This window comes from Leptodactylus fuscus, chromosome 4 (assembly GCF_031893055.1).
Source record: "Leptodactylus fuscus isolate aLepFus1 chromosome 4, aLepFus1.hap2, whole genome shotgun sequence".
Lineage (NCBI taxonomy): Eukaryota > Metazoa > Chordata > Amphibia > Anura > Leptodactylidae > Leptodactylus > Leptodactylus fuscus.
The window spans coordinates 114,665,155-114,681,509 of NC_134268.1; positions in this window are offsets into that span (position 1 = coordinate 114,665,155).

The window sequence follows — 16,355 nt, forward strand, 5'->3', positions numbered from 1 at the left end:
CCCCCCCTTTTTTTTTTTTTTTTTTCCCCCTCTGCTCCTAGGGTGTGAGCTGGGAAAGCCCGTCTCCCTCCCTCCATCACCGTTGCCTCCCTCAATGTGAGAGGCCTTCATAGTCCAGAGAAGCGCTCCGTACTCTTCAATCTGCTCAAAGGTAAGCGCCTTCATGTTGTATTTTTGCAGGAAACTCACCATTGCTCTACCAAACCATACAAGTTGACTAATGCTTGGTTTCCTCATGCATATCATAGCTCTTCTCCTGACCCGAAATCCAGAGGGACTAGTATCTTGATTTCTCGCTCCCTGCCTTGGGAACATTTGGAGACTCGCACTGATTCTGAGGGGAGACTTGTTATGGTAAAGGGTCGTATCTCCTCTCAACTTTTTACTTTTGTTTCTTTGTATTTACCTAACTCGGGACAGGGTCGTGCCCTTAGTTCTTACTTAGGGCTGTTGGACGGCTTTGTGGAGGGCTTCCTGGTGGCGGGGGGTGATCTTAATCTGGTCCTGGACCCTTCATTGGACTCTTCTGCTGGCGTCTCTTCTCACCCTTACTCACTCATCAGGAGGGTTAAGAGGGACCTTCATTCCCACCAGCTTGTGGACTCCTGGAGGTTACTCCACCCATTGGATAGGGATTACTCCTATTACTCTCCGGTCCATCACCGATACTCTCGTATTGACTACCTCTTTATCCGTCACCAACATCTCCATTCTTTGTTGGCTGCGGAAGTCGACAACATTACTTTCTCCGACCATGCTTTAGTTACTTTGTCTGTTTCCTTGTCCTCTCCTATTCCCTTCCAGCGTCAGTGGAAGCTTAACGCATCACTTCTTGATGATGTAACCATCCTGGATGACATTAAGACCCGTTTGGGGGAATACTTTGAGAGGGAGGAATTGTCGGGGATTGCTCCTCCTATGGTGTGGGAGGCTCACAAATGTTTTATCCGGGGTATTCTGTTGCAACATGGTTCCCGCTTAAACAAGGAACGCCGGGCTTGTATTGAATCTCTGCTGCAGCGGATCCGCTCGTTGGAACTCCTTCATAAGCGCCAAATCACTCCTGATGTTTATTCCCAGCTTGCCAGCACCCAAGAAGAATTGCGTACGCTCGTCACTGATAGGGTGAAGGGTACTCTAGCTAAATGCAGACGTCATTTTTATGAGTTTGGAAATAAGAGCGGGCGTTCCCTAGCTAGGGCCCTTCGGGTTCAGCAGTCCTCCACCTACGTTCCATGCATCGGTTCCGCCCAGGGTACTCGATTATACATGCCCCTTGATATTGCGGCTGCCTTTCGGGACTACTATGCCTCTTTGTATTCTGTAGACTCTGGCCCTTCTCCTCTCCCTGACACGGAGTTCCGAGATCGCATTCGTTCTTATCTCTCCTCCTCTGGTCTCCCGTCGTTGTCTTTGGAGGACTTGACAGCCTTGGAATCTCCTATTGTTGAAGAGGAAATTTCTTTAGCTATCTCCAGTATGGCAACGGGTAAGGCCCCAGGTCCAGACGGCCTTACCTTGGTATACTATAAGAAACTTGGCCCTGAACTCCGCCCCAGACTGTTGAAAGTTTTCAATTCTCTCACCGATGACTCAGCCCTTTATCGTGACTCCCTGCGTGCTCACATAGCGGTTATCCCCAAACCGGGAAAAGACCCTCTTCTGTGCTCTAACTACCGCCCCATTTCGCTAATCAATGTTGACCTAAACATTTTAGCCAAGATCCTGGCGACCCGTTTATCGCCCTTGCTAGGAAATATTATTCACCCGGATCAAGCTGGATTTTTACCCGGCCGTGAGGCTCGAGATAATACTACCAAAGCTATCAACCTCATGTATGGGGCTAAACAGTCGGGCTCTCCTCTCATGCTTCTTTCAACTGACGCCGAGAAAGCCTTCGACAGGGTCAACTGGCGGTTCATGGAAGAGACCTTGTTACATATTGGTCTTGGACACCGCATGATGAGTTGGATCATGGCTCTTTACTCTCTCCCCACAGCGATGGTCAGGGTGAACGGTTTACTGTCCCAGTCCTTCCCTATCCGAAATGGCACTAGGCAAGGTTGCCCCCTTTCGCCTCTCATTTTCGTCTTGACTCTTGAACCCTTCCTCCGCCAGGTTCGAGCCGATCCGAACATCTCAGGTGCTGCTCATTCTTCCCGTTTATATAAAGTGGCGGCGTATGCAGATGACTTGCTATTTTTTCTCTCCTCCCCGCATGTCTCTCTTCCGGCTCTGATGCTCGCCTTTCAGGCTTACTCGACCCTTTCAAACTTTAAAATCAACTTTTCGAAGTCGGAAGCCTTTAATGTGACCCTTTCTTCCTCAGCGGCCACCTCATTGAGTCAATCTTTCCCTTTTCATTGGGCCCCCACTTCTCTCAAGTATTTGGCGGTTTATCTTACTCCGTATCCGAAAGATCTCTTTCGTTGCAACTTCCCCCCACTTCTGGCGTCTATCAGGGCTGATTGTACTCGATGGTCCACTGGAGCCTTTACCTGGTTCGGGAGATGCGCGATTTTTAAAATGAACATTCTTCCTCGTCTTCTCTACTTGATGCAGATGCTTCCCATTCACATTCCTCTGTCTTTTCTTAGATCCCTCACTTCCATCCAACTGAAGTTCATCTGGTCGGGCAGACCCGCCCGAGTGAGTAAGGCTTTTCTCTTTCGTCCTAAGAGATGTGGTGGTTTATCGCTTCCGGACCTGAAGTCCTATTATTTGGCTACCCACCTGACTCGTGTCGTGGACTGGTGTAGGCATGCTGTTTCTAAACCTTGGGTCTACATCGAACAGGCATTCTCTCCTATCCCTTTGCAGGTTGCTCCATGGTTGGACTCCTCCTCATTGTCATCTCTCTTTTCTCACCCTAGCCTTGGTCCCACGCTTCGGATTTGCTCCAGGGGCCTTGTTCGCTCCACTCTCCTCCCTAAGGATTCCGCTTTTTTCCCAGTGCTGGGCAATCCTGCCTTTCCACCTGGAATGTTTGATCGAGTTTTCCGTAATTGGCGCCGTCATGGGATTTTTCGTGCCTGTCACTTCCAGGACGCAGGGGGATGGAATACACTTTTGAACTCCCAGGCCCCTCCTGAGTTGCCCCCTTTGGATGCTTGGCGGGGGATGCAACTTCGTCACTTTTTGCATTCTCTCCCTGCTCCTACTGAGTTCCGTGTCGAACCTACCCCCTTGGAGAAGATTTGTGTTGGCGCTGGCCCCCTCCGCCACTCCCTCTCGCTCACTTACCAGATCCTGGTTGAACCTCCGGAGGACTTTGTTCCGCCGTTCTTGCTGAAATGGGAATCTGACTTATCCCTTTCCCTCTCTCAGGAACAGCGTAGGCGTATTTTTTGCCTTTCTCATACTGCCTCCATCAGCTCTCGCCACCAGGAGGCCAGCTACAAAATCTTGTCCCGATGGTATAGGGTTCCTACGAGACTCCATGCTATGTTTCCTCAGGTCTCCCCACTATGTTGGCGCTGTGGCGACGAGGAAGGCACGTTGCTACACATTTTTTGGTCCTGTCCTGCCCTTTCGTCCTTCTGGGAGGGGGTCAAACGGATAACCCTCCAGCTTACTGAAACTTCTCACCATTTGGGCCCTGCCTTGTTCCTCCTTAATCATTGTGAGTCTTCTGTAAAGGTCTTTAAGCGTTCCCTGCTTAGATTCCTGATCCTCGCTGCCCGGGCTTGTATCCCCCTTTTTTGGAAACGAGTGGATCCTCCTCCTCTCTCCCTCTGGATTTCGAAGGTCAACGAGATAATGCACATGGAAAATCTCACGTCTTTCCTGCATGGTACGACTGAGGCGTACATCAAAACCTGGTTCTACTGGTTCAGGTTCCAACAGTCTGCAGAGTACCGGACGCTCCTGGGCTCTGACCCCTCCTCTGATTGATACTCTTGTTGTTCATTTCAAGTATTTGACCGGTGGTTGCTCCCGAGCCCTTCCTAACTGGCTGTGGTATGGTTGACCTGACGAGCGCTCTCGCTGGTTTCCTGACTGCTCACACTCACCCCTACCTACCCTTTCACCCTCTATGTTTAGTCCTCTCCCCCACCCACCTGTCCCACTAACCCACTCCCTCCTCCTCCCCCCCCTTTTTGTTTTGTTTTTTCTCTATGTTGCTTTCTTTGTTTTTATTTTTTCTTGTGTTGCACTGTGTGCTTTTTTGTTCGCAGGGCGGGTGTTCGCCTTGTTACTTGTAATTGTCTTTTCTTATTGTATAAAACAGAAAAATTTTTCAATAAAAATTTGAGTTACAAAAAAAAAAAAATCTTTCACTCGAGTCAATACGTATTCCCAGTTTTTTGTGGTAAAATTAGGGGCCTCGGCTAATATTAGGGTTGGCTTATACTCGAGTATATATGGTAAATTCAATATCAGTGAATAGGGGCTATTTACTTAATTGTTAACTTGATGGTCCATTGTATCATTGTAACAGACTGTCAAAACACAGGCCATGTCCGATCTTTGCCCATTTTTCTCAAATGTATGGTCCTTTTTTATAGCTGGTTTGCACTTCGGTCATCTGAATGTAGCCTTAAGGTTTATTCACACAACAGTTAGAAATGGTCGTGTGGCACATATTGAATCCAATGTGTCTATATATATATATGTCCACTTTTTTGACAGTTGCTGGAAAAAAAAATTGACATGCACTATCTTCAGCGGTGTTCCCTGTTCTTTCCCCCAGGTGAAGAGCTATCGGTGCCATTACCATAGCTCTTCACTGTCAGAAGGGTGTTTCTGACAGTCAGTCAGATAGGCCCTTCCTCACAGTAGTGTCAATTGCACTGTACTTGTCCATAGATGAGTACTGTGCGAGCGTTATTCACCGCTCAGTGTCATCACTGGGCGGTAAGCAACGCCCCCTCTCACAGTACAGTGCAATAGACGCTACTGTGAGGAAGGATGTTCCTGACTGACTGTCAGAAACGCCCTTCTGACAGTGAAGAGCTACGGTACCAGCACCGATAGGCCACAGGAGGTGAAAGGTCCTCTTTAAGTAATGTAAAAGGGACTAATGTTTGTTTTACGTCCTTTAAAAATTGATCACTCATGGTTTCTCTACCACCTGGCCTAGGGCACCCCATAATTGACAGCATTAACGGTAAAGAACCCTTTCCTTTCAGATGCCTATATCATGTTGTTTCCTTTATCTGCAAAGAATGTCCCCTCATTCCCTTAATCAGAACAAATCATGTGCAAGATTGTATGACCAAACATATTTATTCACATATCAGATCACCTCTAAGGCATCTTTTTTTCAATCTACACAGGTCCAATTTTTCTCGTTTCTCTAGTTGCCATCCTTCGAATCTTCTCTAGCTCTACTCTAGAATATCTTTTTTTGGAGTGTTGAACCCAAAATATAATAATAAAAATGTTGGTGGGATAGACCACAATCTTGTTCGCCCTGCTGGTACTGTAAAACACAACACTTTTTTCCACCGTGTTTCTTCGGAAGCCCAAAATTCTGCATTTCCACAATGTGGAGCCATAGCCTTACAAGGGATGTATAGGGGGCTTATATCACATTGGAATCCTGAGTTTTTACATCTTTTTATTTTTACTTTTGCAGTTGCTGCTTAACACAAAGTACTGCTGCTTAATTTACTGTTCCAGAATACACAAGTTCTTTGCTTATTTTGTAGTTCGCAGAGTTTTTTCATTTTGCATAACTGAAATTCTGCTAGCAGAAAAAGGAACCCATTGAAGTCAATGGTAGGCTTTTTTTTCAGCGCTGAAATTCAGTACCAAATTCAGCGCTATTTTCCTCTGTGTGAGTGGACAGATTTTGTAGTTATAGTGCGGTTAGGCTGTACAACCAACACTGTGCTAAACGTTGATCACTCCATACAGAGAAATGAAAGATCCTGAAATTGTGATATCCCTCCTACTATCTTCTTTACCTTTATATCTGTGCTTACTGTCACTGTAATACCTCTACCGTGGAGCTTTTTTTGTACTCATATTTGGTATTTTAGATTATTTTTGGTATATCTATGCTGTTATAACACACTGAATTTCAACATCGTGGGCCTGGTAAAGGATTGTCTTATCATCTTATCTGTACAATGTTTATACATGCCCTTTGTGGCCAACTATGCAACCAGAATCACTAGTTTATTTTCAGAGTTATGGAGTTAAAAGCAGGTGGTTTGTAATATTATATTGTATGGTTTATTTAGATTGTTATGTAAGTCATGAGAAAGACAATCAGGCCACATTTTATTAGTAATCAATGTAGTAATCTGGGTAATTTTAAAGGATTCACTTAGTTTTCATTGCAACTGTATATCTTTACTAGAGATTAAGAGCTCTTTATCAGCAAAAAAAAGTCTCTGTTGCTATACAGGTGTATTAAAAAAAAAAACAGCATAACATTTCCTTTTGAAGATGATTGTTTCATCAATATAATTCTTAATAAAATGTTCTAGTAAAAGTTAATTTTGCTTTGTATATACTTTTATTTCCTCAGTTTTATCTGTAATGACAAACAAAATTAACATTGATGATTTACACATTTTCAGATGACTACTATTTAGTAGAATAATATACTACTTAATAATACAGTATATCTTAGAAGTAGTTTAGTCGTATATGTTAGGATGATGTATATTCTGCATGCAGTGAAATCTACTTTTGCCAATTATTAAAGCTTATTTGAGAGTAAAAGTCCAGACTATACCTATTGGGTTTAGGTTTCTTGCTCTTACACATACCATGAAAAATATAGAGCTTAGGCAAAAGGTGACAAATCATCAGATTCTGCTTCGGGTGGCCTGGTTTTCATAGAGAACAGTTAAAGATGGAATAAAATGAATAGCCACAGAAAATCATTTCAAAGTAGCCTCAAGGTAAGAATACTTAAGTTTAGTGAAAAGAAAAATACAATTTATACATTCTAAATAGAAAAGTATGTATTATGTGAATAGTTTGTAAAATGCTAAATAAATTGATAATTGTATAAACTAAAACACACTTGTTCTCTTCTTTTCTTATTTTTTTTTATTTAAGAAAAATTGATCATTCCCAAGCAGAAGGCAAAATACAAGTTAAAAAAGACTGGCCTACATAAATTCTATACGATTTTTCCTCAGTAATATAAAAGTACATTTTTAATTATTTAAGAAAAAATCCCATAAATAAATAGTACATGTGAATATAAAAAACTTTGTAATGTATCTTTAGAAAATACGTTTATAGCTATTAAGGCTGGTCTAGATCCAGCCTCAATAACTATGTGGTGAATCTCTTAATTGCTTTTTACGGGACTAGCAATGAAAAAATGGAAGATTCAAGACCCCTAGGTGGGAATACTAAAATACTTAAAAAATAATATATATATATATATATATATATATATATATATAGAGAGAGAGAGAGAGAGAGAGAGAGAGAGAGAGAGAGAGAATTCAAATCAATCCTTAACTTAGATTTGAAATAAAAGTAAACAAAGACAAACATGCACAAATATAAGATGAGATAATAAGATAAGATAATCCTTTAATAGTCCCACATTGGGGAAATTTCAGCATGTTACAGCAGCATAGTAATACAGGTACATGATAATACACAGTAATATAATACAGACGTATGCACGCATATGCTGAGAAGAGAAGATATACTAGGAGTCCATAGCAGCTAAGGAAAAACGGAAGAGAAAGAGGAAGACCTCATGGTCATCGTCATAATCATTAGTTCTCTGCGCGGAGTGCTCTACGCTTGGTTTGATGTAGATTATACAGCCTGGTCGCGGTTGGAAGGAAGGACCTGCGATAGCCCTTCTTCTCACACTTGGGGTGAAGCAGACGGTCACTTACAGTGCTGCCAAGTCCCATCAGGGTCCCATACATGGGGTAGGATTTGTTCTCCCGCGTGGAAGTCACCACAGACAGTATCCTTCTGTCACCCACCACCTCTACTGGGTCCAAGGGGCTCCCCAGGACAGAGCTGGCCCTCCTGATCAGCCTGTCAAGTCTATTTCTGTCCCTGGTTTATATACTGCTCCCCAGCAGGCCACACCTAAAAAAATGGCTGAAGCAACCACAGAGTTAAAGAAGGCCCTAAGAAGTGTCCCCTGGACTCCGAAGGCCCTCAGCCTCCTGAGCAAGTAGAGTCTGCTGTGGCCCTTTCTGTGCAGCACCTCCAGGTGTCAGCCCAGTCTAGTTTATTGTTGAGGATCACGCCCAGATACTTATAGGTCCTGACCATCTCAATACATGTTCCTTGGATCTCCACTGGGGTCGGAGCACCTCTCCGTTTGCTAAAGTCCACCACCATCTCCTTGGTCTTCCTAGCATTAATCCTGAGCTGGTTCTGCTGGCACCATTCAATAAAATCCCAGTTTAAGTCTCTGTATTCCCTATCGTCGCCATCAGTGAGAAGGCCTACTATAGCAGAGTCATCAGAGTACTTCTGTAAGTAACAGCTGGATGAGTTGTGCCTAAAGTCAGCAGTGTGAAGAGAAAATGGGGCAAGAACTGTACCTTGTGGTGCCCCCGTACTACAGATCACAGTGTCAGACACACCGTCCTGGGCTCTCACATACTGAGGGCAGTTTGTCAGGTAGTCTAGGATCCAGTTGGACAGGTGATCGTCCACACCATCAAGGTTCAGCTTCTCCCTCAGTAGCCCTGGCTGAATGGTGTTGAAAGCACTGGAGAAGTCAAATAATATTATTCTCACAGTGTTCCCAGGTTTCTCTAGGTGAGAAAGTGCTCTATGAAGAAGGTGGATGATGGCGTCATCTACCCCAATGCCCAGCTGGTAGGCAAACTGGAGGGGGTCCAGAGCGGAGCTCACTAGGGGGCGTAGGTGTGTCAGGACCAGTCTCTCTAGGACCTTCATCAGGTGGGATGTCAGTGCTACAGGTCGGTAGTCATTGTAGCCCATCGGGTTGGGTTTCTTTGGAACTGGTACCACACAAGATGTTTTCCATAATCGAGGTACCACTCCTAGCTTTAGACTCATATTGTACATGTGTGTAATAATGCCACCTAGCTGGTCACTGCACATTTTAAGAACTCTTGCGCTTATACCATCAGGTCCTCCAGCTTTGTCTGCTTTAATCTTCTTCATTTTCCGACACACCAGAGACTCCTGCAGGATCAGATAGTCAGATTGCAGTTGTCTGCAGGTTGCTGAGGGTTGGGTCTTGGTGTATGTGGAGAAGGGGGTTGTCTGACATGCTGGTGGAGAGAGCATTGACTTGGAGTCGAATCTATTGAAGAATAGATTAAGCTCGTTAAGCCACTTCCTGTCCCCTACTGTTTGATGCCCTGTCTTTTGCCTGTGTCCTGATATAGCCTTAAGACTGTCCCACACCTCCGAGATTCTATCCTCCCCATCTGTAGTTCCATCTTCTGCCTGTAGTTGGCTTTCCCTTCTCTGATCAATTGTCTTAGCTGTTTCTGCACCGCCCCCAGGCTATTTTTATCCCCAGACCTAAAAATTCTCTTTTTTTTTCCTTGAGAAGAGTTTTAATTTCAGATTTGATCCATGGTTTGTTATTGGAGAAACACCTCACCTTTCTAGTTGGTACCGTGCTGTCCACACAGAAATTAATGTAGTCTGTTATGCAGTGTGTGAGTCCCTCAATGTCCTCTGGAAATGAGTCTTGAAACACTTCCCATAATTTTATATTAAAACAGTCCCTTAGAGACTCGACACTTCCCTCTGACCAAATTTTCACTGTACGGGTAACCGCCGGTTCTCTGCGCACCAGTGGAATGTAAGTGGGTCGCAGATGTACTAGGTTGTGATCTGATTTGCCTAGGGGCGGTAGGGCAGCTGAGTTATATGCATTCCTTACATTGGCAAAGCGCAAATCCAGTGTTTTGTTGTCTCTTGTATGGCAGGTTACGTACTGAGTAAGGCCTGGTAGAGTGGATGCTGGAGAGACATGGTTGAAATCTCCCGACACTAGGAGCAGGGCATGGGGGTGAGATGATTGCAGCTCGCTCACAGCAGCATGGAGGACTTCACAGGCAGCATCAGTTTTTGCAGACGGTGAGACATATGCAGCTAGTACGATAACATGTGATAGTTCTCTTGGCAGGTAATAAGGTCTCATGCTCATGGCTAGTAGTTCAATATCCTTTCCAAACAATTGTTTCTTAACTACAATATGTCCTGGAATACACCATCTCTCATTCACAAATATTGCAAGCCCTCCTCCTTTGCGCTTACCGCTCTCCAGCATCCTGTCCGCACGTAGAAGTTTAAAGCCCTCCACGGGGGCAAGTGTGTCCGGAGTGATTTCAGTAAGCCAAGTCTCTGTAAACAGCATCATACTGCACTCACGAAACTCCTGTTGATGTCTGGTCAGTGCTGTCAGCTCATCCATTTTATTCACAATTGATCTCACATTCCCCATAATGATGGACGGAATCACGTGTTTTTTGCGTTTTTTTCCTTCACGTTTCAGTATGCCGACTCGTTTTCCGCGTTTTCTAAGTTTTTAAGTTTTCTTATTAGTTCGTAGGAGATGGTGAGAGCATGCTTGCCCTGTAGCTTGTCCTGTAGCATGCTTCTTCCTGTAGGCATAAGCTGTAATAGTGTCTCCTTAGTGTAAACCAGTCTTCCTTGTATGTGTGGAGGCATGCTTCAGACAAAAGGCTCAAAAAGGATTTCTTTAAAAGTGTTTCTGCATCAATTCCAGCCCATGGTAAGTTCTTATACTAATGTTCCTTATAGTAATAGAAAAGAAGTGAAGAAAAAGGACAGGATAGAGAAAGATCAGGTTAGATTGTAGCAGCTGTAACACAGGCAGCCGAACAAGGCGGCGCCAGGAAGTGAGGCCCGAGAGGGCAATAAATATGCATTTCCATGTCTGAAACAGAGCTGTCTACAAACCTATAAAACATTTCCAGGAGCATGGCAATGCTGTGGGCCCAGTACCTGCCCCGGTGTCTGTATGCTGGGTCCGGATACCGGGTCTGTAACTATAATATTACTGTAATGACTTGAGTATAAGCCGAGGAGGTCTTTTTCAGCACAAAAACTGTGCTGAAAAACTTGGCTTATACTCGAGTACATACGGTAATAATATCCTATGATGCCATGTGTTTAATTACTGTAACTATAAATTTCTTAATTGGCTATTTTACAAAATGTATTAATTTTGGGCTAGATAGTTATTAAATTATAAATTACATTAAGGCTAAGGCCTCACATCGTTGAAACACAGTTTATTTTTCAAATTATTCAGCAGTTTTTTAGCCAGTCAGGAGTGGATTTAACAGAAGGGAAACTTCTAAAGCCGGGTTCATACAGGGTTTTTTGGTCAGCTCAGAATACCGCCTCCCATTGAATTCAATGAGTTCCTTTTTCCATGAGCGGAATCCACTGCAGAGTCAACGGTGTGACACCTCCCTCCTGACTAGGCCCATTCATTTGGGCCTAATCTGGAGCAGAATTCCATGACTGGATGCTGGTGCACTGTAGCTAGCCGTTTTTTAGAACAGATTCTGAGGCGTCCACGGAGTCAAAATCCGGTCCAAAAACCCTCAGTGTGAACCCGGCTTTAGAGCTTTCTTTTTATTTACTTATTTATTTTTAAATGTAGATTGTTAGCCCCATATAGAGCTCATAATGTACATTTTTACATTTTTTTCCTATCAGTATGTCTTTGTAGTATGGGAGGAAATCCATGCAAACACGGGGAGACTGTACAAACTCCTATTTATTTCTTAGTCCTTTTCAAGCCACTCCTGACTTTGGCTCAAATACAGCAAATCTGCAACAAAAAATGAAACATTTCCAGAATGTGGGGCCTTGACCAAAGGGCTCCATTTAATCCTATTATTATACACTAGATTGATTTGCTAAATAGATCCAAAATTTTTTCCCCTAATATGGGTAACTGAGTATTGCTTCCTATAGTTTTTGTCTTCCTCTGGTTTAACACTTTATGATTATAGGATGAACTGGATGTAAGCTATGTAACTACTGTATATAAAGAAATTTACATCAGTTATTCCATCTAGCCGTCATCTGTCTTCACTCTCATACTCTCATACTCTCATGTAGCTAAATTATGCTTAGCATTGAGAAAGTTAACATTTATGATAGACAATGATGTGGAAGAAAAATTCTAAATATTTTTTTATTTTACAAACCTTGATACTATAAGGGGGCGTTCACACTACCGTCGGTGTCTGACAGATAGTGTCCGCTCCTAGTGTCCGCTCAAATCTGGCACGGACATTAGGAGCGGACACTATCTGTGTCTGTGACACCTGTCATTTATTTAAATGGCGATCGGGTGTGTTCTTTTGCACTCCGTGCCCTTCCTTCCCTGTCCGCAAGTGAAGATGTCCGACTTCTCAAGCGGACAGAAAAACCCGACATGTAGGGTTCTTCTGTCCGCTTGAGAAGTCGGACATCTTTACATGCGGACACCGACGGTAGTGTGAACGCCCCCTAAGTCTTTATTTTTTAGGTGCAGAAAACATTGCCACATCTTTTTCATTAAATAATATGGTAGATTTAAAAATAATAATAATAATAATAATAATAATAATAATAATAATAATAATAATAATAATAATAATGATTTTGGCCTGTAAATAAGGATTACAGAAAATAGTGCCTACATATTCTCATACACTCATTACAAATGTCTTGAAAATAGTCAATGGTGACAAGTTGAAGCAGAAAGTATATTAGGATGTTGTATAGCATTCCATTTACGGTCCTATGAAAAAGTTTGGGCACCCCTATTAATCTTAATCATTTTTAGTTCTAAATATTTTGGTGTTTGCAATAGCCATTTCAGTTTGATATATCTAATAACTGATGGACACAGTAATATTTCAGAATTGAAATGAGGTTTATTGTACTAACAGAAAATGTGCAATATGCATTGAACCAAAATTTGACTGGTACAAAAGTATGGGCACTAGAGATGAGCGAACAGTGTTCTATCGAACTCATGTTCGATCGGATATTAGGCTGTTCGGCATGTTCGAATCGAATCGAACACCGCGTGGTAAAGTGCGCCATTACTCGATTCCCCTCCCACCTTCCCTGGCGCCTTTTTTGCTCCAATAACAGCGCAGGGTAGGTGGGACAGGAACTACGACACCGGTGACGTTGAGAAAAGTAGGCAAAACCCATTGGCTGCCGAAAACATGTGACCTCTAATTTAAAAGAACAGCGCCGCCCAGGTTCGCGTCATTCTGAGCTTGCAATTCACCGAGGACGGGGGTTTCCGTCCAGCTAGCTAGGGCTTAGATTCTGGGTAGGCAGGGACAGGCTAGGATAGGAAGGAGAAGACAACCAACAGCTCTTGTAAGAGCTAAATTCCAGGGAGAAGCTTGTCAGTGTAACGTGGCACTGACGGGCTCAATCGCCGCAACCCAGCTTTCCCAGGATCCTGAATGGAATACACTGTCAGTGTATTCCCGTATACCCGATATATACCCCGATACCCGTTCCAACGGTGTGCCCCCCCACCTTCACCCCAGAAATACCCTGCAAGTCCCCTAGCAATAGAATTGGGGCTATATACACCCACAATTTTTACTACTGGTATACAGTGCCATTGTCTGACTGGGAATTCAAAGAGTATATTGGGAATACAAATACCCTCATTTCTTGCTACTGCCATATAGTGCCAGTGTCTGACGGGGAATTCAAAGAATATATTGGGGTTACGTGCACCCACAATTTTTACTACTGGTATACAGTGCCATTGTCTGACAGGGAATTCAAAGAGTATATTGGGAATACAAATACCCTCATTTCTTGCTACTGCCATATAGTGCCAGTGTCTGACTGGGAATTCAAAGAATATATTGGGGTTACGTGCACCCACAATTTTTACTACTGGTATACAGTGCCATTGTCTGACTGGGAATTCAAAGAATATATTGGGGTTATAAATACCCTCATTTCTTGCTACTGCCATATAGTGCCAGTTTCTGACTGGTAATTCAAAGAATATATTGGGGTTACGTGCACCCACAATTTTTACTACTGGTATACAGTGCCATTGTCTGACTGGGAATTCAAAGAATATATTGGGAATACAAATACCCTCATTTCTTGCTACTGCCATATAGTGCCAGTGTCTGACTGGGAATTCAAAGAATATATTGGGGTTACGTGCACCCACAATTTTTACTACTGGTATACAGTGCCATTGTCTGACTGGGAATTCAAAGAATATATTGGGAATACAAATACCCTCATTTCTTGCTACTGCCATATAGTGCCAGTGTCTGACTGGGAATTCAAAGAATATATTGGGGTTACGTGCACCCACAATTTTTACTACTGGTATACAGTGCCATTGTCTGACTGGGAATTCAAAGAATATATTGGGAATACAAATACCCTCATTTCTTGCTACTGCCATATAGTGCCAGTGTCTGACTGGTAATTCAAAGAATATATTGGGGTTACGTGCACCCACAATTTTTACTACTGGTATACAGTGCCATTGTCTGACTGGGAATTCAAAGAATATATTGGGAATACAAATACCCTCATTTCTTGCTACTGCCATATAGTGCCAGTGTCTGACTGGGAATTCAAAGAATATATTGGGGTTACGTGCACCCACAATTTTTACTACTGGTATACAGTGCCATTGTCTGACTGGGAATTCAAAGAATATATTGGGGTTATAAATACCCTCATTTCTTGCTACTGCCATATAGTGCCAGTTTCTGACTGGTAATTCAAAGAATATATTGGGGTTACGTGCACCCACAATTTTTACTACTGGTATACAGTGCCATTGTCTGACTGGGAATTCAAAGAATATATTGGGAATACAAATACCCTCATTTCTTGCTACTGCCATATAGTGCCAGTGTCTGACTGGTAATTCAAAGAATATATTGGGGTTACGTGCACCCACAATTTTTACTACTGGTATACAGTGCCATTGTCTGACTGGGAATTCAAAGAATATATTGGGAATACAAATACCCTCATTTCTTGCTACTGCCATATAGTGCCAGTGTCTGACTGGGAATTCAAAGAATATATTGGGGTTACGTGCACCCACAATTTTTACTACTGGTATACAGTGCCATTGTCTGACTGGGAATTCAAAGAATATATTGGGAATACAAATACCCTCATTTCTTGCTACTGCCATATAGTGCCAGTGTCTGACTGGGAATTCAAAGAATATATTGGGGTTACGTGCACCCACAATTTTTACTACTGGTATACAGTGCCATTGTCTGACTGGGAATTCAAAGAATATATTGGGAATACAAATACCCTCATTTCTTGCTACTGCCATATAGTGCCAGTGTCTGACTGGGAATTCAAAGAATATATTGGGGTTACGTGCACCCACAATTTTTACTACTGGTATACAGTGCCATTGTCTGACTGGGAATTCAAAGAATATATTGGGGTTATAAATACCCTCATTTCTTGCTACTGCCATATAGTGCCAGTTTCTGACTGGTAATTCAAAGAATATATTGGGGTTACGTGCACCCACAATTTTTACTACTGGTATACAGTGCCATTGTCTGACTGGGAATTCAAAGAATATATTGGGGTTATAAATACCCTCATTTCTTGCTACTGCCATATAGTGCCAGTTTCTGACTGGTAATTCAAAGAATATATTGGGGTTACGTGCACCCACAATTTTTACTACTGGTATACAGTGCCATTGTCTGACTGGGAATTCAAAGAATATATTGGGAATACAAATACCCTCATTTCTTGCTACTGCCATATAGTGCCAGTGTCTGACTGGGAATTCAAAGAATATATTGGGGTTACGTGCACCCACAATTTTTACTACTGGTATACAGTGCCATTGTCTGACTGGGAATTCAAAGAATATATTGGGAATACAAATACCCTCATTTCTTGCTACTGCCATATAGTGCCAGTGTCTGACTGGTAATTCAAAGAATATATTGGGGTTACGTGCACCCACAATTTTTACTACTGGTATACAGTGCCATTGTCTGACTGGGAATTCAAAGAATATATTGGGAATACAAATACCCTCATTTCTTGCTACTGCCATATAGTGCCAGTGTCTGACTGGGAATTCAAAGAATATATTGGGGTTACGTGCACCCACAATTTTTACTACTGGTATACAGTGCCATTGTCTGACTGGGAATTCAAAGAATATATTGGGAATACAAATACCCTCATTTCTTGCTACTGCCATATAGTGCCAGTGTCTGACTGGGAATTCAAAGAATATATTGGGGTTACGTGCACCCACAATTTTTACTACTGGTATACAGTGCCATTGTCTGACTGGGAATTCAAAGAATATATTGGGAATACAAATACCCTCATTTCTTGCTACTGCCATATAGTGCCAGTGTCTGACTGGGAATTCAAAGAATATA